The sequence below is a fragment of the Micromys minutus genome (assembly GCF_963924665.1).
Source record: "Micromys minutus genome assembly, chromosome: 6".
Classification (NCBI taxonomy): Eukaryota; Metazoa; Chordata; class Mammalia; order Rodentia; family Muridae; genus Micromys; species Micromys minutus.
In genome coordinates this window covers 75,911,105-75,934,554 of record NC_137975.1, presented here as the reverse complement: position 1 = coordinate 75,934,554, position 23,450 = coordinate 75,911,105, and positions in this window count along the sequence as shown.

The window sequence follows — 23,450 nt, the reverse complement described above, 5'->3', positions numbered from 1 at the left end:
AGATATCTCTCAGCCAAGCCACTTCATAATAAAACAACTGGACTCCAACTTGGTCTTTGATATTAGACTGGGAAAGAGCTCTTTTTCAGGAGATGATGCAGAACTGGAATTTTGCAGGTGAAGGTCTGCGTTTTATAGGGTTACTCCTCAGTGATAAAATAAGGGACTGTTGGTGCTCTTACAAGTTCTTCCCTTCACACCATTTCCTCGGGTCCCATGGCACCTTATCCATTATCTTTAACCAAGGATAACTAGCTAAACTTTAAATACATGTTTATTAAACTTTATGACTGAGTCTGTCAAACACAGCAATAAAATACTAAAAATTGGCTCACACCTCTGCCTCATAGGCCTGTACACTTGAAAAACAGTTACCTTTGAGTTCCATCATCTGGTTTGGCTTATTTGGAAGGAGGAAATATGAAGCAAAAGGGACTCTGAGGCATTTGGTGAAGATCTAAAACTGGATTTGCTCACATTTGTCTATGTATACTGAAAATTAAATTGTTCTTGGGCAATTAAAATGTAGAAAATTCCTCTATGAAGGAACTAGAGAAAGAACTGAGGGAACTGAAAGGGTCTGCAACCCCATGGGAGGAACAAAATGATCAACTAACCAAACTCCTAGGGACTAAAACACCAACCAATGAGTTTGCATGGAAAGACCCATGGCCTCAGGTGCATATGCAGCAGAGGATAACTCTGGTATCAATGAGAGGAGAGAAGTTTCATCAAGCAAAGTGTCATTTTTCCAGTGTAGGGGAACGCCAAGGTGCTGAGGTGGGCGAGAGTGGTTGGGAGAGGGACCACCTTCATGGAGGCAGTGGAAGAGGAGAAGGAGTATGGGATTGGGGAAAGGGTGTGACATTTGAAATGTAAATACAGAGAATATCCGATTTAAAGAAAATGTAGAAAATTGGCCAGCCATTCCTGACAAGGTCTGTCCTGTGTGTGTGTGTGTGTGTTTGTGTGTGTGTGTGTGTGTGTGTGTGTGTAACAAAGAGCCAGTGGATAACAAAAAAACTAGAAAGGAAGAAATAGCTGTATAAAGCTGTATAAAGAATAAACATAAGGCAACCTATCTCAAATTACTACATCCATTTACTATCTTTTTGTTATATAATATCCAAGAATGCAATTAAAAGTCAATGATGGTTATTTTATTGTAACTGTGTAATATATGACAGGAGAAAAAATATTTCTGGCAAAAGAAAATTTTAACTTGGGAATGGGCATAACCTCAGCAAATTCTAAACGACTAAAAACAATATAATTTAACGTCTGATTTTATGAATAATCAGATAATTTTATTTGTTCGTAGCTGAATAGTGATTCTGTTGTGAAGATAATGTGCCTACTTTTTTTTTCAGATACACATTTCCAAACAGAATACTGGGAAATTCAAAATTAAATTATGTTCTCAAGACGTTACTCATTAGTCATCTATATATCTCTTTCCAGTGACTGAGATCCAGAAAAAAAATAAGTTATTGATTCTTCACTGAGCATATCATTAAACTCATCATGAAACACTGAAAATAGCCACAGGAGTATAAACTGAATAATTAATATATTCCATTATATGTACATAAAAGAGTTCTCTCATTTGAACCCTATGCTCATAAAAGTTTAAAGTACAGATGGTGATGTTATATTAGGACCATGAGGATGGAACAACAGTGAAGCTCAGTTAAAGGAGATGCAGATACTCATAGCCAACCACTGGACTGAGCCCAGGGACCCCAGTGGAAGAGCTAGAGGAAGGGCTGAAGGAGCTGAAGGGGATTGCAACCTCATAGGAAGAACAATATCAACTAACTGGACCACCAAGAGCTCCCACCAGTTAAAGAATATACAGAGTGATCCATTGTTCCAGAAACACATGTAGCAGAGGATAACCTTATCTAACATCAGTGAGAGGGGAGGCCCTTGGTCCTGTGGAAGCTTGATGTCCCAGTGTAAGGCAGTGAGGCAGTAATGGGTTAGTGGGTGGAGAAGCATCCTCATAGAAACCAAAGAGAAGGGAGAGAAGGGGAGATGGGATGGGGAGTTTGTGGAGGGGTAACTGGAAAGGGGACTATAATTTAAAGTATAAATTAATAGAATGATTAATAAAATAGAAAAATAAAGGTGCTTTAAGGACAAACTCATGATTGGAGTGCTTTCCAAGAGATGTATATAAAAGTGAGATAATAAAGGTGCTTTAAGGACAAACTCAAGATTGGAGTGCTTTTCAAGAGATGTATATAAAAATGAGATAATTTTAACAAATATAAAACTATTTTAAAAGGTGCATTGTCTTTTACTTAAAAATTCCACTATTGTTTATCATGATAATTAGACTAATAGTTACAAAGATTTTTTTTACAATACTAATGAGACTATCTAACAATTGTTGATATTAAAACAATGGATTAAAGGGAATAATTCACATGAACTGTGACGTCAGTATAACAAGTAGTCCCATAGCTGTCACAAAACTGTTTGAACTAAGCAACTCAGTTCTGTTTTCCTATACTTTATGATCTTCTAATCTTCAACTTAGCCTCAGGAACCATTATTTCCAAATTAATCAACAATATCCTCCTTCTTTAATGTAATATTATCAAAACACACACACATGCCTACCAAATACAGATGTACAATGCATATGCGTATATGTGTGTGTGGTGGTTATACTTATCCCCAGTGACCTTCTTATATCTTCCTCCTTTCCCTCTGAACTCCTTCCCTCTTTCCGTGGACTTCTACAGTAGGTACACTGCTGAAGGAAATAGCACGCTTCTCTAGTGTGTTTCTCTGTTCTCAGTAAAACACTGACTAGAAGCAACTTGTGGAGGGGTTTGTTTTATGTATGAGTCAGGGTTCTCTAGAATCACAGAACTTATGTTAGTCTCTATATAATAAGGCATTTGTTGGTGACTTACAGTCTGTTCAACTCCTCAACAATGGTCAGCAGTGGCTGTGAATGGAAATCTAAGGATCTAGCAGATGCTCAGTCCCACAAGGCAAGCAGGCTAAGAGAGGGAGCCTTCCTTCTTCCAATGTCCTTATGTAGGAATTCAACTGAAGATGTGTGCCAGATTAAAGGTGGATCTGGGACTTTCTTTGTCCCAGATGACCTTGAGCTCAGAGATCTCCTTGCCTTAGTGTCCTAAGATCCATAGCCTCTGTGCCTCAAGATCAGAGTCACAGGTGAGCCTCCCAATGCTGGATTGTGGTTCATTCCAGATAGAGTCAAGTTGACAACCGGGAACAGCCACTTCACAGTCCATCAATTAAGGGAGCCAAGACCACAGCCACAACTAAAGTAGGGCAGGAGCTGAAGCAAAGATCCAGAGGCAACATTACTTGCTGACTTGCCCCTGTGGCTCACTAACCTTGCTTTTTATGAAGTTCAGGATTATCTTCTTGGGGCTGACACTAGCCACAGTGAGTTTAACCCTCCTATTTTAATACTTAGCCAAGAAAATGTCCCCAAAAACTTACCTATAGGCCAATGTGATGAAAACATTTTCTCAGTAAGTTTCTTTTTGCTCATGTGACTCTAGCTTGTGTTAAATTGACAAAAAAAAGTAACCATCATACATTAATCTACCATTAACAGGCAATAGGTCCTCAGGAATGGATAAGTGTGAGGGGCACCTCCTTTATCTGTCATGGACCATTGAAAGGCCCAAACTTGTGCAGATATCCATTGCTGCTGTGTGCTACTGTTCACATTTTATTACCAGCCATCATGAGCTTCTCACATCCTTCAGAATTTCCCCATCTAGGTGGAGGTCTCCATAAACCTGTCCATATAGTTCAACTTTGCTTTGTGTGTCTTTCTGTCAAGATGATTGGGGTTGGGATAGTCACTGTTCCTGACATATGGTGAAGAAAATGAGGGCACAGGTATATCTTGAATAGTTAAAATATGATGTTGGCCACAGTTGTTCTGAAACAAGAGTGCTGGATGTTGGGAAGTCAAATCTGGCCCAATAAAGACATAGTCCTTTTGGTTTTGAACACCCACTTGCAGAACTAAACTCACCAACTCCCCTGAAACTACTCATGATTCACCTGGCAGAATCATGAATCAGGAAGGTGAGTACACCTCTGACCAACATCGAAAAGATTGCTGTGAGAGGCTTTAAGAAGGGCTTTCCCTTAGAATCTGGTGATCCTGGAAACTTTCTTTTGAATTGCCTGATATCAGGCTCTCTGCCTTGGAATTTGCCTTCAGCCACTAGAAAGCTTTATAAATCTTTTTGGAATCCTCTTACAATTATTAGAACTAGTGGAAATAGTAAAATGATAAAATATATAAAAAGCAAGTAAAATTCTAGGAAAATAGTAAATGTACATTTTCTACTGATAAGATCAAAGGTTATCACTAAATAAAAGACTTTGCATAAAGGCAGAGGAAGTAGCTAAGCTGGCAAAATGTTTGCCTAGCCACATGAAGTCCCGGGCTTGACCTCCAAATGCCACCTATTCCAGGTAAGGAGTACATGAATATAATTCCAATAGTCAGGACATAGAATAGAAAGACGGAGAATTCAAAATAATCCTCAAACATATAGGGTTTTGGATCAACCTAGGATTCATGAGACCATACTTGAAAAACAAACAAGCAAACAAGCAAATGGAAAAGTACATTGCTTCAAAATTAAACAATATTCAGTGTGCATTTGATGTGCAAGTGTGGGTGAGACAGACCTGTAATAAAATACAACTAATTGTGAAGATTTTCATCTTCTTCCTTATAGTTGTTGTTTTAATGCTCTTATGGTAAACATGGTGCTTTCACAACTGTAAATGCATAATTCTGGTTGAAATAATGACTAGCAGGAGAGAAAACTAAGCCATATCTATTGAATAGTGAGATATATGCCTTGAAATGTGGATACATGGCACACAAAGGGATGTGCACAGGCCAACTGGCTGTTTTCTCTGTTAAGACAACACCTTTACACTCAGCCTTCTTAGTTTAGTTTTCCATTTTTCCTCTCCAGAACATTCTTCAATTCATTTATTCCTGTATCCTTTGAGTCCTACACCGCATGCCTTTTCTTGGTACACTGTTTATTTAGTGTACTTTCAGGATGGGTACTGTGTCACAGCTGGATCAGATTAGTGACATCATTAAGAGAGGATCCATGGGCTGCTCTTGTACACGAAGCAGCTGCTTCATGTGAATAAAGCACAAAGGAGTGGACACATAAGGGTTTGAGGAGACGCCAATGAAGAATAGAGATTTACTTACAACGATCAATAGTAAATAGCAAGACTCTGGTGCTAAAGATGCTTTGTTTATAAGATACAAGAACCCAGTTGGAACTGAACTATAAACTCTCTCCTCTTGTCTATTGATCTAGTGAATATATTATGAAGGCTGCCAAGAAAGAAAGCTCATTAATGTTCTCATCCAGCTATACAGCATGCTTGGTCCAATAATGACCTGCCAAGGCAATATGATTGCAGATGCAACAGGGGCATGACAATATTAGGGGACACCAAGCAGTTTGTGGTTGGATTGGAAGCCCACTCCACAGCAAGGAATATGCAGCTGGTATTAATGGTAACCCCATTTTAAAAACTGTGGCTGGGAAGTATGGCTTGGACTCTGGCTGAGCCCAAGTTGGGAACATACAGCCATTGTTTCCCTAAACTGGCACGTTATTAAGCTTCCTTCTTCTTCTTCTTCTTTTTTTTTTTTTTTTTTTTTTTTTGTCTTCCTATCTGTACATAATAATGCTCTAAGAATGGAGCAGAGAAGCATCTTTCAGAAGAAGGAATAGGTAATGCAGAGCCTTATATCCGAGTCAAGGGGTTGAAAATAAATGTCCGGAGTGCTCTGCTCTAAACAAGAAATATATACTCTCTCCCCACAAAACTATTGCAGAGCAACATGTAAGAGGAAGCTGTGTGTGTGTGTGTGTGTGTGTGTGTGTGTGTGTGTGTGTGTGTGTGTGTCAGCTGAAAGATGTGTAGGAGTGCTATGAAATGCTATCCACATACAATACAGCATGGACTTCACACCCAGAAAAAACAGAAGCAGAACAAGACAGGACCCTATACTTTATCATGAATTAAGAACATGACATGAGGCTCCATCTCTTCCTGAAGAGCCACTAGCTGTTTATAGTTCCTGTGAGAAGAGCTGACATTTTCCTCAGTGGTATAACCACTATGAGACTACATGAAAATACGAAAGGAATTCAGAGATAAAAGGAGGGGATAAGAAATAGAGAGTAAGGGAGGTGAGAATATTATACACATACATGTATATACACATGTTATTTAGTTCATATACATATATGTATATGAAACTAAACAATAACAAGAAAAATATTCAACAATTAAGACCAAAGAAAATGTGATTTAAAACTATATCCTTAGCTGTGTTGGGTCTTGGCACTTCAAGAGAAACTCTCATGAATCTGTGAGGGGCTGCGGTTCAAGGAGCAATCATATTTAAGACAATTGGCTTTAAGCCCTGGCGAGTAGCTCAGACAGAAGGCCCTTTGTTGAGCGAGCCAGCCATCGAACCTTGTGCCGAGCATGATCTGGATTAAGAGTGTGCATGGTTACTTGTCACAAATGTTTTATTGTGTGTCTGGGCAAGTCATTCTCACTTGTTAAGGAACAGCCATGGTTTTGTTCTCCATGGGCTTAAAATAAACCAGAAAATGCAGAGGGGTTCAGGGTGAGAGGCAGGAGGCAGAGTGCCCTGCTGAGAATTTATTTATTTATTTATTTAGTTAGTTAGTTAGTTAGTTAGTTAGGTAGTTAGTTAGTTAGTTTTTGCTTGGCTCCTTGGCTTTTAGAATTAGCAACTTCCTGGAGATTTTTTATCTTACGGTCTTCATCAGCTCTGTCTTACAGTGCCATTCATATTGATAATTTTAAATAATAAATTTACATTAAAAACCTATTTGTTATGCTTCAATAACTGTCATCTTGTTAAGCTGCATTGCCTAAACCAACACATTTTAGTTCAGACAATTGTACAATAAATTAAATGAAGACATTTGAATTGGTGAGAGAAATAAAATTCTTGCAAATAATTTTACTCTATTTTTTCTTTTTTGTTCATCCTTCATTCTGAAAATGTTAGAATTTTACAGATGTAATTATTTTGAAAAATTAGTGCCTCAAAGAAAACTATATGAAATAATGGGTCCTGTGTTCCTTCCCCAACTGTCCATTTCCCTTCTTCCCTTTCTCATCCTCACCATCTACCACCTACTATGAAGACTGTATGATCTGATGGGAAAACAAAAACTCTTCACATGGTAAGAAATTCTGAGATTTGCCCCTGGCTATGGCTTAACTCAGCTTCTGTGTATATTTGTACAAGTTACTTCTCTTTGGACAGCAATCTCCTTATCCAGCCCATCATGAGTAAGAGCCTTTTTATGAGTCTCATATTATACATCAAAATATAACCCTTTAGACCATTTGTGGATACTTGTAAGGCCTTTATATAGCTGTAAAAATAGCAGGCAGACACAGTGAATGGATCACAGTGACACTCAAGCATGCACACATGTGCATACACACACATACACAAATACACACACATACAAATCGGGCATAAAGACTTTGTCAAAACCACATTTTAGAAAGCTATGATTTATTATGAGCTCACAGTTGAAGTGGAAAGGGGGAAGTGAGCCTCACTGACCTTGTCCTTTGCCTCTGGGAATAGTAAAACAACATGTAGGAGATAACACATGAATGTTTAAAATATTTTCCATCACTTTTAGAACAATTATAGTATCCGATAGTATCCAAGGCTCAGTTTAATCTAGAAGAACAACAGAAGGATGTATAAGAGGAGAGGTGACTTCATCAGACTCAGTAAAATATGAGCAGATGTTTGGCAGTGAGGTTGGAGGTGTAAGCAAAGAGGGAGAGACGGTGAGGACAACTGCTAGTGCTTTCTGGGGCCACCTTCCAGGAAAGTGTGTACAGTGCATGCCCAGAATTGTAATGGACTGTGTTTCTATGAGCTGCAGAAGAATGAAGGGACTAAGACAGACACTCATTCTTCCCAGTCCTCACTAGGCTTGACTAGAAAGTCTCCAGGAATCACTGTCACCAATGGCCAATGACAGTACTCAAAGGAAGACAGCAGTATTAATAGACAAGCTCCAGAAGGAAACACAAAACATAACACAACCAGAAAATGCTGTTTTCTTTCTGATCCTTTTTTCACACAATTGACATTAGAGGGATCTATAACTACTGAGAGATAAGGAACTCAGAGCAGAAAGCCTAGCTTTAGAGCTTTCTGCTGAGGATCAGAAGCTCATGCTTCAAAATTAGCAGAAAATAAGAAAGTTTCTTAATAGCCATTATTTATCTAACCATTCATCCATCATCTATCAAAATCGTATGTGTATATGTGTATGCATATATATATATATATATCTGTGTGTGTGTGTGTGTGTATGTGTATATGTGTGTGTGTGTGTGTGTGTGTGTGTGAGAGAGAGAGAGGGGGGACTGTGGGTGCATATGTGTTACATCACATGTGTAGACATTAGAGCACAACTTTGGGTGTCTGTCACCACTTCACACTTTGAGACATGAACTCTTCCTGTTTCCTGCTGTGTTTGGCAAGGTAGTTGAACTTCGAACTTTTAAGAATTCTCCTGTCTCCAGTTCTTATGAGTTCTGGGACTAAACCTTGTCCCAGTGTGTCCAGCTTCATATGATTCCTGAAGAATAGGAATGTGTGTCTTCATTTGAGCATCACATGTATCTTAGAACCTAAGCCACCTTTCCAGCCAACGACCCTTTGTTTTAATAAAGACTGGGCTATGCATTAATGATTTCAGTGGACTCATTCTGCTTATAAAATCAGTGGTTTGGGAATTGCAAGCAGTTAGTGTGTTGCTAAGATTGAGTAGAAACAGGAAATATCACAAAGAAGCCATGTATAATACTGCATCTGCTCATCTCACCCTTAAAGACACACATTTTTGTTTTGGAGAGATAATGATTAATTGTTTGATTGATTGAATTTATGAGCATAATCTCACAATGTAAGTCAGGCTGAACACAAACTTGTAACAAGTCTTCTGCCTCAGTTTCCAGCTTGCTAGAATCACAGTAATATACTACCATGTATAGCCCTTGAATACATTTTAATATGACATGTTAGACAGTAAGAAATAGCTTCATGATTATGTTTTTATGATCTTGGTTTTGAAGATTGGTTGCATGGATCATTTGAGTTCTTTGGTTGTATGTATTACATGAGTTCAATTCCTAGAACCCTTGTAGAAATGTTGAGTATGATACATGTGGTACACATGTCAGAAATTCTAGCCCTGGACAGGTGAAGACAAGAGAATCCCTAGGACTCATGGGCTAGCCATTATAACAGGATGTCAGCCTGTGACATCAACTGGTCACACACACACACACACACACACACACATACACACACACACACACACACACACACAAAACTATGACTGACAAATGCAGTTTTGTTTAGAGGTAAAATTTTGAAACTTAATATTATTTATAGTCAACCACTGGACATATATACTATATAAGTAATTCTATTAGATATTTTTAGGAAACAAAGAAAGAAAGTAGAAGAGAAGTTTCTGCCCGTAGGTTAGTTTATAATTTGATTGTGGCTTTAGAAATTAAATTATATTTCAAGTTTTGAGCAACTGCACAAGGATTTAAGTAGAAGTCTCAAAATACTGGCTCAGCAAACCTGTAGTAAGGCCAGTGAGTAAAGCAACCACAATGCCCCCTTATCATGCTTGTATTTAACTTAGGTGCCTTATCTACACCAGAAAATAGAGGTCATAGATTCTGTAAACAGTATGCATGTGTATGTATGTGTCCATATGAAAGCCTTCCTCAAAAGAAAGGTCTCTCATTGAACAGGGATCTTGCGTCTTCAGTTAAAATGGCTACTCTGTGAGCCCTAGGAATTCTCCTGTCTCTATCTGTCCAGGCTAGGGTTGCTGAGACGTATACCATGCTCATCATTTTTATATTGGTTCTAGGGATTGAACTCAGGCCTTCACATTTCCACAGTAAAGTCAAATGCTGTGTTAAGTGAGCAGTCCCCACAGAGACACACCCTGTGTTTAATGTAGACACACTAACATGCACATACTAACTTCATCTTTCAACTCAGAACTTATCTCAGGTGAATCTCATAGCTCGGTGCAGAAAATGGAAACAGTGGACCTTTGGTCTGTCTACAGATCACTCTTGAATGTGTGTCACAAATCCCCCTGTAAGGAATCCTCAATCAGAATTTTTTTTAGAAGGAGGCAATGAATGTTAATCTACTTGTGATAATGTTGAACCAACTCAAAACTGAGTACTCTAGAACAAGATATTGATTAAAAAAAACAAAATTTATACTTTGTTGTGCATCAAATTGTGCTCTCTGCTGAAGATATCTTTTTTCTGTGTTGAAATCTTAGCCATCAGAACCCAAAAAATGTAGACTCAGTGGGTGATAATAACATTGACAACATAATTAGTAAAATAAAGTTACACTAGAGCAGAATTTATCCACAGCCTGCTAATCTAGTAGTACACTAGGCTGCTCACCTCATAGGCTGTTCACCCACAAAGACAATATCATGTGGACAAGGACAATATCACAGGAAGAGCATTTGTCCTAGAGCCTGCACAGGTAGCATGACCCTGTGGCTTCCAGTGAGACATGGTGTTGTTACTTATGTTGCTCAGGGCATGAGATCTTGTCACAGCTTGCCTCCCAAATCAATATTTTCTTAGAATCTGCTTACAAAAAGAAAACAATGAGAGAATTCTGACATACAATTTATAAAGGTACAGAAACAATATTTCTTTTAATATACAGCAGAATTAAATCTTTCTGAAAAGCAGAAATATTTGGTATGCATCCTGGTCTTGGGTATCAGTAGAAACAAAAATGGGAAGTGTAAGTCTTCATCTGTGGAGTTTATAACTCTTTACTACATCATATGCTAATATTCTCTTCATATCTCTTTGCTCTAGTGCTGTCACATGTCCTCAATTGGGCTCTGCTGTATTATTGTTATACTCCTTGAACCTATATGGGATCCACATCAATTATATGAGAGTTTCACAATAATAATTATTATTAGGTATTCCAGAACAAGACAAGAAGTTCACAAACTATTGACAACTAATGGTTTCTGGTGAGAGAGTAAGATGTCTTTATGGATGAGGTCCCCGGTGTGTCAATTATGTCCTAGTGGGAATCCCACTCCCATTAGTTGAAGAACAATAAAAATTGCTCGATTTTTAAATATAAAGAGTTGGGAGGGGTGGATCTGGAACTGGGAGAAGTTGGGAGAAGAATAAGGAATAAATATATCAAAATTGTACATATGTATGCATGACATTCTCAAAATTGATGAAATGTTATATTTTAAAAATAAAAATCTATTGCATGCATACATGGAAATTTTAAAGTATAAATTAAAAAATATTTTAAAAAGCAACTAAAATTTCATCCATTATTTCCAGAAACCTGAGCTACAACAAAGGATTACTATTTAGCTAGTCTGTGAACTCAAGATATGTCTATGACTATGTTCTTGTTTTCATTTGTGTATATGTGTTCCATGTTTGCATGTATGTGAACACACATAGGTGCCACATATACGCAGGTGCCCACAGAGAGCCCAAAATTGAAAGTAAAGTTACTGGTATTTGTGAACTAACAACCCAACATGGGTGCTGAGAAACAGTCATTCTAAAGGGTAGTACATAGTCTTAAATGCTGAATTACCACTTCAGGCAAATTTTAGCTATTTTCCATTAGTGTGGATTTAATAGACAATGTTCTTATACAGATCATAGTACTGTACTTCCTAAATACATTTATTTCTGACTCTAAGCTCTAACTCCAAGATGAGACGACAGGAAGAATGTCAGTGATAGTTGGGTTCTGCTTCATCAGTCGTGCACATTAGCACAGAACTAATGAAGCTTCTGAGTCAGTCTCCGTAATGTTCGTTTTCATACCTGTGCTTCTTCTCCCAGTTCACATTTAAGATTATGTTACAGCAAAAAATTAAATAAAGAATCTGTTTCGATCAGTCTGGAGGACTGTCATTCCAAAGGAGCTCTCACTCCAGGAAGCCGCTCTAGTGCAGAGCCAAAAGCAATCCCTTAGGTAGTTAATTACCAAGCCTGGTACCCACATATCCCCTTCCACAGTTTCTGCATGCCTTCACCTCTTGAGGAAAACAGAGCTGGAACGGCTGGTTCCAGCTTCCTCCCAGCCATTGCTTTTGCACACTGTATTTCACAGCCCAGTGAAAACATAGCTCAATAATGAATAACTAATCAAACATATTTATATGTGAAATTCTCAGTCCACAATCCCTCCACACAATAAGCTTACAAGCAGTTGATAAAGATATAAACTGCCCATATAGATAAGATAAATTGACCTATTGAAATCCATGCCTAGAAAGTATGTATATCTGATACCCATGGCTACTCAGAGACATGTGAAGGTGATGGGTCATCCTTGCCTTCCATTTTGAGTCTGCTGTTTTCTCCTTCTCTTCTGTCTTGCCTAAATATTGTTGATACCCACTCTCTACTGTCCAATCATGTATCACCTTGACCTCAACCTACAGGTTTAGGGGTGCATCCTTGTGTCTACGATGACCAATGATGGGGATGTGCATTGCCCTACAGTGACTAACAATATGCTCCTTCTTTCGTTAGCATTTTTCTGGAGCTGCTCCTGAACCTGTCCTTAGATTTTTTTCCTCACAAGGCAAATCTGCTTCTATGTTAGTATCTATCAACAAAATTCTTTTAGGCCAGGAGCACAAGGGTCTGGAAACCAAAGTCTGGTAATTTGCCTCACAAATACATTGTCGCAAGCTAAAGTCTCTTGCAGGCCTGAGTGTGCTAAACATAGTGACAACAGGCTTTGCATTCTACTCCTCTCCCCGTGATAAATAGCATTACATTCCTAAAGCTAACCCCCAAGGTCCATCCTCGTACATGGTCACTGGCTCATTCCTGAGACAAAATACCGAAGTTCAACAATTAAAATTCAAAGTTCCTTATTTAGCTAACATTAGCTGATTAGTCCAATCAGGATTCACAGCTCACCCTAGCATAGACTCCCACTTTTTCTCTTAAAAACCCACTTCTGCAAAAACCAACCAAACAAACAACAAAAAAAAAAAAAAAAAAAAAAAATGGAGCAGCTTCTTGTTGTACTGCTTGTCTTCCTCTGCTGCTTTACCTTCTTGCTTGCTTCTTCTGTAATCTCCATAGGGATGAGAATTTGGTGTCTGGGCGTGTCCTGTACTACCCCAAGGAAGACAAACCGCCCTTACACCGAGGACCTATGGCATAACCACCTTTTCTGGTTCATTTAGAAAAACATCTCTTCAAGTGTATTCATCTGGGAAGAGCTGTTTTGCTTACATACCACTTCAAGCTCTATTTAATCCTCATAAGGCTAAGGATGGACCATTTCTGGTAAAGAAAAAAACAAAACAAAAAATCCTAGACCCATTCCTGATATCAAATTGGAATCCATTTCCATCTCTTACTATAGAGATGAACCATCCCCACTCTTTACTACAGGAACAACCAGACACACACACACACACACACACACACACACACACACACACACACACACACACAAAGAAAAAGTAAAAATAAAAAACATTCTCAGATTAGTTTGGGTTTCTTAATTAGGAAGTCAAAAGCAAAAACTAGTTCTTACTAATCATTTGTTGTATTTTATTTTATTTTTATTTTTGTTGCTGTTGTTATGTTGTTACATGCTGTGAGTCTATTTTCAGCTCCAAGATAACTAACATTTTACAGATTTTACATTGATTATCTCTTACTGACTCTTTAATGTACCCTCATTCAATATAATTTACTTTAAACTGAAGAAAAGGTAAGGGAATAGGAGAGAAGGGGGAAGAAGGAGGTGAAAAGAGAGAAGAGAAGAGAAGAGAAGAGAAGAGAAGAGAAGAGAAGAGAAGAGAAGAGAAGAGAAGAGAAAGGAAGGAAAGGGAAGGAAAGAGAAGTCAGATATTACGATATGTTAAGAAGTAGCCAGGACTTAGAATACCTCCACAGCCTCCCTTCCTCATTCCCAGCTCACAATGGACAGAGAAGAAATGTGCTCTGTGTCAGGGATGCTCATTTCAAGCATCTTTCAAAGCCCAAACTAACAAGTGCTCACCGGGTGTGCACTGCTTCATCTGCACCACTTCTAGGAACACACTGTAAAATCTGTAACTGCCTTGAGTTCATAGGAAGTAGGAAAAGAAGTCATTGGCTGAAAAGACCAATCCTTACTTGGGGAACAAGTCTCTGCAGCATCTCTCTGCTTCCCTTTAATGAAATACCAGAAAACATGTCTCTTCTATACTATTTCTATGTCCTTGATCATCCTATTAACTCAATAAAAACAAAAAAATGAAATGACTTCTAGCAAACCCAAGAACTACTATAGAGTAGTTCAAGACTTACCTCTGGACCCCTCCATCTCTTTCTCTCTCTCTTTGTGTGTGTGTGTGTGTGTGTGTGTGTGTGTGTGTGTGTGTGTTTGTGTATGCATTCTTGCACTGTGTCTCAGAACTTAAGTGTAAAGAATCAGCCCTATTGACCACTTTATTAGTGCTTGCACATTTGCTGCAGAGCCATGAAGGCTTCAGTGTCTGCAGCAGCTCCTGCAATTAGCTCTGAATGAAACAGTCATAAATAGTAATTAGACATTCCCTCAGTCATGTCCCAAAGCCTTTAAAAAAATCCACAGGGAGATCAATGCATTCTTTTCTAAAGACCTATTACAGCTACACCTCCTACTCACTATCACCAGATGCTGAGAGCAGCAACAGTGGGATGTTGCTGTTCAAAGCTGTGTGTGTGCATTCCTGACATGGGACCAGGCAACGCAGGTGGCCAAGGGGGCACAGAGTGGGGTGCTTGCCTGAAAACCACTTCCTGAACAAGGAAGATGAGGGCTACCGGAAGGAACCAGGATTACTCAACAAGTCAACATCTGATTTTGGATTTAACCCTTTCCCTTCAAATATCAATGACCCCCTCAACCTTTAAAATGCCCAGGAAGCACACACCACTTCTTCTGGTGTTGTATAGGAGCATCCCACAAGACCTCTTGACTAAACTTCATTTCACTTCTTAGGAGATCGGATTATGAAGTCATATGTAGATAGGGAGTGTGGCATAGTTATAGTTAAGCCTTTTCACCTAGAATGTAGGCTGAATAATGCAATGCTGCCTGAGTCGCAGTTGCAGGGTTTTGAGAGACCTTCTCTTTTGCTTACCTGGTTTATTCCCTTGGCTTTGGCCTCACCTACTTTATTCCATTTCAGACAGACTTATATGTACAAAAGACTGAACTCACCCATTGTCTATCAACCACCCAAACTCAGGTCTGGTTATTCATATGACAGTTGGACTGTTTTTAGAATTATGGCCCACGTAGTAGTATCCAAGTAAAGATTTGCAAATTTTCTTCTGTTTATTGAGTATTCTAGGGTCCCCAAGCTGTAGGCACCAGAAATGTAAACCTAACTATGTCTTGAATCATTTGGCTCACCCTATATTTTTTTATGTCCTAGCTAGGATGCTGCATGCATTGTCTCTTCAACTATAATATGGATGTGAATACACATACACAGACATGTCTGGAAAACCAAATAATAAACAAAAGCCCTACTATCTAAGTGTTCTTATGAAATTTTTATTTCTATTAATGAAGAAAGGACCTGGATTACTTTAAACATCCAATCGAATCCTGGCGACTCTGGCATTACTGGATGCAGACTGGAAGCTTTACCTCTGAAATCTTGAAGACCGCGTCTGCCTCATGGCCCTAGGGCAGTCTCTGACATAAGAGAACAGCAAGGTTATGAATATTTCTTCCCTTTATCAGAGCTTTCTCAGTCACCCCATCTTCAAGTTCTGGGTCGGATTCCACTTCTCTGCCTAGCTCTCATTGCTACGAGAGCATCTGTGTATTACAGTGCACAGTGTTTGTCCAGCAGTGCCCTGATGCTCCTTTCACTCCTCTGGTGTCTCTGTTTCTATCTTTTCTATTAGAATAGACAATTTTCCTCTAGCTTTTTCCCACCCTTCAAGGAAATATTCAGACACTAAATCAACTCGCTGCTAAAGGGCAAGAAGCTGCTACTTCAATTCAGGATCAATTTGAAATGAGATAGAACCAGACCTTGAGTCAAAATTTGTAGTGTGTTCACAGGAATACACAGCACTTTCTTTTCATGAAGATGAACATACTATGAGCAGAAAAACAACAGTATCATACAAGGAAAGCAGAATTTGGAGACTTGGTCACCAGTTCCAGCTCAGCTCAGATTGTACCTGAGCCCCCTCCCCCAGTGATGAAGGAAGATTTCAAGGGCTCAGGAGCTGAGGAAGATGAGCACTCTGTGCTTATCTGCATGCTAGATTTCACGCTGGCAGTCTGTGTTTGGGACTCTATTCTTTTTAAAGACAAGTGTGCCAAGTGACAGTCATTGAAAACTGCCCCCTGGACACCATTATTCTTCTTAGCATGGATGACCAAATTACGCAGGGAAGGAAGGCAAATCTAGTTTGGACAGAAAAAAAGAAACAGAATTTTCAAGCACAGCCTCATGAGTGGGGCTCTACTGCCCTCCTCAGAGGGAACCACAGCACTGGGGCTCTGGGCAGAACAGAAAGTGAACAGAAAGAGGTCTCTCCTGCAGCCACCCTACCAGAGGGAGATTTTCCCTGGATTGAATGGCATGATTTTAAGCTTGAAATACACTTCTGTGAGTTTAGAGCTAATGTGAAAATGAATCAAATAACCCCCATAAGCACTGAGACCTCTATTAACAAAGGAACTGCCTTGCCTTACAGCTAGGTAAAAAAAGCCAGTCTACTTCGGTGCATTGTGAAAGCCTGTTGTTTACCACTAGGTGAGACTCCCATTTCACTACCTGGCCAGAGCCTTCTAGTGAGTGCTTACTTTGTTTTTGTTGGTAGTGTTGCTTGTTTGTTTGTTTGTTTGTTTGTTTGTTTGTTTGTTTGAAAGAGCCACTCTGCTTTCTCTTGCTTTATGAGTTGTGAAAGAAACTGGCAACAGGACACTGTGGAACACAGCCCAGCTGCTTCTTAAGTTCCCTCTCCACAGCAGCAGGGCAGGCAGGACCTTTCCTGCGCTCTGCCTTTTCTCCTCTAAGCAGTTTCCTCTGGCCTCACCTCTTGGCACAGATGTCAATCACTCATCAAATCCCACCTCAAAATTATCCTTCATGACACATCCCCTGCCCTTCTGGTCAAAATCCATCCACAGCTACATGACATAGCCCATCGGCCATGGAGGTTAAAATGTCTGCTCTCCTAGTTCTCTCCAGGAACAGTACAGAAATGAGAGGAGGGAACAGAAAAGCAAAATGGCAAAGGGAAACAGGAGCAAAGACAGTCTGCCCAACATTTCTGCTATGATTAAAAAGAAGAAAGAGTTCTGTCAGAGTTCAGTTGAAGAAACAGACAAAAAGCTTTCTCAAAGGGATTTTTCTCTAAAAAAAAAAAACAAAAGTAGAGAGAAATAAAATTTTTATTAGATATTTTTTATTTACATTTCAAATGCCATCCTCTTTCTAGGTTTTACCGTCCACACCCCTTATCCCAAACCCCTCCGCCTGCTTCTATGAGGGTGTTCACTCACCCACCCAACCCTACCCACCTCCTCATCCTGAAACTCCCTACACTATGGCATTCAGGACAATGTCAAGTGATATGAGAGGAGAAGAAAATTGTAATGCATTGCAGCAAGCTGCTTACTGGGAAACAAAAGTTATATAAAACATATCAAAATGTATAAAATCCATTGTATAATCAAAATTATATAAAATGTACTTCCTAAGAAATTAATTTGCTTAACATTTTTAATTGAATTAATAAGTAGCTAGACAAATTACTTTTAGAAATGTGATAATTAGCAAAACTGCAAATGACTGCCTATGAGAAGACAAACGTTAAATCTGCTGTTATATGTGCCTTGATACAAGACTTTTTAAAGCTCCAGAATATCTAAGAAAAAAAATAATGGAAATAAAATAGAGCTGGGTGTGGTAACACGACTAACCTCAGCAGTCAGGAGACTGAGGCAGGAGGATCTTGAGTTGGAAACTACTTAGTACAACGTTGTCTAAAAGGATGAAACTAACAAACAAAAAGGATTTAAAAAGGGGAAGGAAGAGGCATGTCTTAGGTAGGTTTCATTGCTATGAAGAGAAGCCATGAAACTCTTATAAAAGGAAACAGTTAATAGGGGCTGGCTCACAGTTCCAGAGACCCAGTCCATTACCATCACGGCAGGCAGCATGGCAGTGTGCAGTCAGACATGGTGCTGGAGGAATCAAGAGTTTTGCTTCTTGAGCTTAAGGCATCCAGGAAGAGACTCTAAAGCCAGAGCCACATAACGGAAGATATCAAGTTCTGCTGCTTGCTGGGGTTGAAGCATGGGCCCCTAGTTCTTTTCCATCTTCCCCAGTTTTCTGTTTTCAATGATCTCCTTCACTACCTAAGTTTGGCTGTCCTGGAATTTGCTCTGTACAATGATGTTGAACTCAGACATCACCATGCCTCTGTCTCCTGAGTCCTGGGACTAAAGACACATACCACCAAACACTATTCCTGGACCTAAGCTTTTCTTAACCTGGAACATTCTCTGTAACAGGCTGGCCTTGAACTCAGAGTTATGCTGGTCTCTATCTCCTTAAAGTCCTGTAGCACCATGCCTACGCACTGTCTCAAGATCCGGATCAAAAGCCTGTGTCTTGCAACCTCAAGATCTGTATCACAGGTGTGCCCTCCATTTCTAGATTATAGTTCATTCCAAATATATTCAAGTTAACAAGTGAGAATAGCCATCACAAAGAGGAAAGGGGAAAGAAGAGGACCACAGAAAGGGGGGAGTTGAGGTACATGGGGGGGGCAAGTAAAGCCCTGTCACCAACAAATCATTGCATTTTAAAGCTAGTGCTTGAAGTGCTTTACTTTTTGATTCTCTAAACTCTATTCTGTTGTAAAAATCCTGAGAAAAAAAGGAATTGCTTCCTTATCCACATATTGATAAACAATGGTTTGAATAAAATCAAACCATGGCTTCAAGCCTACAGGCAAATGGAAAGGAACAGACTAAGGTTTATTGCTGTCACTAGCATGGGTGTGTCAAGCAGGCTATTATGGGGCATAAAATACAAAACCTAGTTTCTTTTTGTGTTGAAATTCAAAACAAAAAAAAAAAAGAATGAGGGAAACATTATACAATAAGTTCACTCTTTCACCTGCCTCAACACACACACACACACACACACACACACACACACACACACACACACACACATCTTGGCCCCATAGGTATTTGGATAAAGCTCATTGAACTGTTTCCAGGTTGTCTTTCTGGGCACGACTGTCACTCTCAATTTAGAATTCAGGACTATAGTGATAATGGTGGACAATGGAAAGTGTAGGGTGGGATAGAGAAAATAAATTAAAATTCTTAAAAGAAAAACACTGGCTATATTCCGAAGGCGATATCCTTGATGTTTGAATGTTCCAAAAGACAGTTTTATACCATTTTATAAGGTTTACTTGCTATTGTTTATATTTTAAATGTACAAGTCTATGTGTAATTCTGCTTGAGTTCATGTATACCGCATGCATTCAGGAGACCCCCGAGGCCAGAAGAGCTTATAGGCTCCCTCAGAACTAGTATTACAGGGGATTGTGAGTTCCTGTGTAGCTGCTAGGAATAGAACCTTGGTCCTCTGCAGATCAGTAAGCACCAAGTTCATTTTACAGCATCTGAGTTTGCTCAGCTATTCTTAGAACGGCTGTTAGTAGAGCAGAGCCCACTCATCTACCTTGGTGAAGTTTGTACTGGAACTGGGAGACAGTGTCTCAAGGCAGCACGCTGGCTCCCAGACTACTAAGAAAGCTGGTTTTGATCCTTCCATACACACTTTTTAGACATAGTGGGATGTGGACATGGAAATTTCTTTCTTCGTCCTTGAGTAATTACATGTCTTTTTAAGACAAGCTGTTTCTAAGCACTCTCTAATAAAACCTCTAGCTTCCAGCACTAAAACACTTGCTCAGAACTGATACTTAAAATCCAGGCTAAAGAAAACCCCCAGACTGAGATAGGAGGATTTATGTGGTGTTACAAAAGGTTTTCTAGTCACCAAATAATGACTTTACAGCCAAATAAATATTTGAGTAACTGCTCAGTTGCCTTATTAATCAAACTAATGAAAACAAAAAGTTTAAGCTGGAATAGTTTTACCTACAAACATGGCAAATACGGGAAAAGTAGTAAGATGTAAATGTCGATTTCCAGCACAAAACACTATAAAAAATGATTAACAGCAAAAATTTAGAAACAACCGAAACACCTGTAATTAATCAATAAATGGTTAATTATTCAGCCATTGAAATCATGTCTTAAAAAACTGTAAATGATTATCATAAAACAACTTCCAAGGCAAGATATAAAAATTTAATCCTATAAACTATACATAAGTATTGTCTACAATATAGCACTGTGGTTCTTTTTCTAAGTAGCAAAATCTCACCATTTTTTATATGTGAATGCCTTACCATTTTCCCATATTGTGTCATGAAAGTATGTCATTTTTAATTAAAAAAATAAATAGGATAATGTCACCCACTCAGTAACAGTTACACCCTCAAGGATAGCACTCACCAAGTGAGAGAGAGACAGAGAGAGAGAGAGAGAGAGAGAGAGAGAGAGAGAGAGAGGGAGGGAGGGAGGGAGGGAGGGAGGGAGGGAGGGAGGGAGGGAGGGAGGGAGGGAGAGAGAGAGAGAGAGATGCAAAAGGCAATTGTCTCAATTCCAGAGAGACTGGAAACCCTGATTGAATTAGGGGTAAAAAAAAATTACCTTTTCCCCTCCTGAGATAGTTTTTATACAGTGTCAGAATGGGGGTGGAGTAATCCATAGCACATGAAGTACTAAATCAACACAAAATAAATGCACTTTTTAAAAGGTGTGTTTTGAAATGATTATAATGAACTCATTCTCAGCACATTAGGTTGCAGTAATAAAACAGCACCCTCTTCTCCTGAGCCTCCAGGTTCCCCTGCCCCATTCTCACACCCCTGAACAGGAAAAATAAATCAAATTACACCAACAAAAAGCACAGTATCCTCCAAGGACAGGCCTTGTGCCTCTCTTTTTATTCTATTTTGTGCTTGCAGAAAGCACATGGGATTTTCTCATTGAATCTGTCTAAATATAAAAGCCTTTGGAAACACCGTGCAGACTCCCCGTCCCCAAATCACGTGCCTGTCCCATTACTGTCAATGAGAGCCACACGGAGGGACAAAGGAACTCCCATTATGTTTGATTGCATTTCTATTTTATGAACTGGTCTCTTGGATGATAAATCAGCACTACTGCAAAACTATAATTCTTTGGGGGAAACATGCATGAAATCCCCCTTCTTTGTGCTATTCTAGCACAGTCAGAAGTGAAAAGAAAATTCCAAAGGAGGATGTGCAAGTCCGCTGTTTGCCCCTGTTTGCTGACCAGGGCATCATTGGTGACACCCAACCAGGTGCCAGCTTCTCCATCCTGAAGAAGGAGCAACTGTAGGTTTGCCAAATATCTCCTCAGCTGCTGATGATTCGGTACCCTGAGTCAAACCTGGTTTATCAGCCCCACCGCGGGTCTGAAAGCTTTGGAATCAGCACCTGGCAGAAGTCCATTGAGACTGCAGTGGCCCAGCATCTACCAGACCACAGGGAAAAGCTGATGTTGTTCTTTGCTTAAGAATCCATCTGTAAGGATGGAGACTCAGGTCCCTCAGGATTCATCACGCCCACATTCTCACTACTGTGCCAAGAACGTATACCTTTTTTTGATACCCCTTCCCATTCCATGCCCAATCTCACCTTCATAGCTCAACTGATTCTCTAAGCATTTTCTTTACGTTCTTACTTTTTCGCCTACTCTTTTATCCGAATGAACTATAATTTGTAAAATAGTCTGCATCGTGCTTTTACTTCCTCTTGTTCTTTTCTTTTTCCCTTTATCTCCCATTCTAATTTTTTTTCTTTTTCAGATTCCTCTAGTTTGATTTATTCTTTTTCTTTTGTTTTTATTTTTAAGATGATTTAATCACAGTGTATTCCATTTCCTCCTGACAACCCCTCCCATGTACCCCTCCCTGCATCCTGCAAACTGATGGGCTCATTTCTCACTTGCTGTCATTGCAAGTATATATGTACACACACACACACACACACACACACACACACACATGCACGCACGCACACACACATTCCTACATATAGACTGTTGAGTGAAGACTACCTTCCTCACTTCAAGCTTTCCTCAGTTGCTTATACTTCCATTGAGACCTTTAAGACTTTTAACTGTCGAGCTTTGTATATTTATTAGTGTCTTCATTGTGCAGCTCACATTTGGGCAGCCCTTCATGTTGATAAAACATTGCAGGCACAGGGTCTGACGGTGCTAGGAGAAACAATCTCACATTAAAGTCCCTGTTGCTCTTACAATCTTTCTACCCCATCTTCTGCAATATTACCTGAGCCCTTAGATGTGGGAGTGTTGTGTATATGCATACACTGCGACTAGGCTCCACAACTCTGCATTCCAATTGGGTGTGGATTTTTCACAGTGGTTCCTGTCTGTGCAAAGCTAAGTTTCTTCAATGAGGGGTGAAGGCTTCACTTCTCTGTGGATATAGATTGTTGTTAGAGATTAGAATGGTTTAGTAAATTACTGGTTGTGGATTTTCCTCCAATCACCATGATTTCACTAGCACTGAGTAATTAGCTAGTTTCCAGTACTAGGAATGGTGTTACTCTTGTTGAGTCGAATGAGTCCTAAGTGCAATTAAAGAGCTGTTGGTCTTTAATGTGGACCATTAATGCAACCATAAGGTTAATGCGAAATGATAGGCACTGGTGTGATTCCTAGGCATAGAGACAGGAAGGACTGCTGGTTGTCTCAATCCTTTGGAAGCTTGCATAGTTGGCATCTACTGGTACCATGAAAGTTAAAACTGAGACAGGGTGGTCATGTCAATTCTATCTCAGAGGTCTCTGGGGCCAGTGTAGGAAGTTCATGGTATTTTCAGGAATCGGGATTTAATTTCCACTTCTTGGAGGGAACCAAGGGCAAGTGCAGTAGTAGGCTGTATCTTTTGTGAATCACTTGGATAGCTCTGGCCAACAACTGAAAAAGAAGGCTTGACTATTTGGTATTGGTATATATATATTGGTCTTTGGTTCTCAGAAGAAGCACTGTCACCCCAGATGAGAAAAGGTTATTAAAGCTACACATATATTTATACTCTAAAATGATTTTGTCTCTCTCTGTCTCTCTTTGTTTCTCT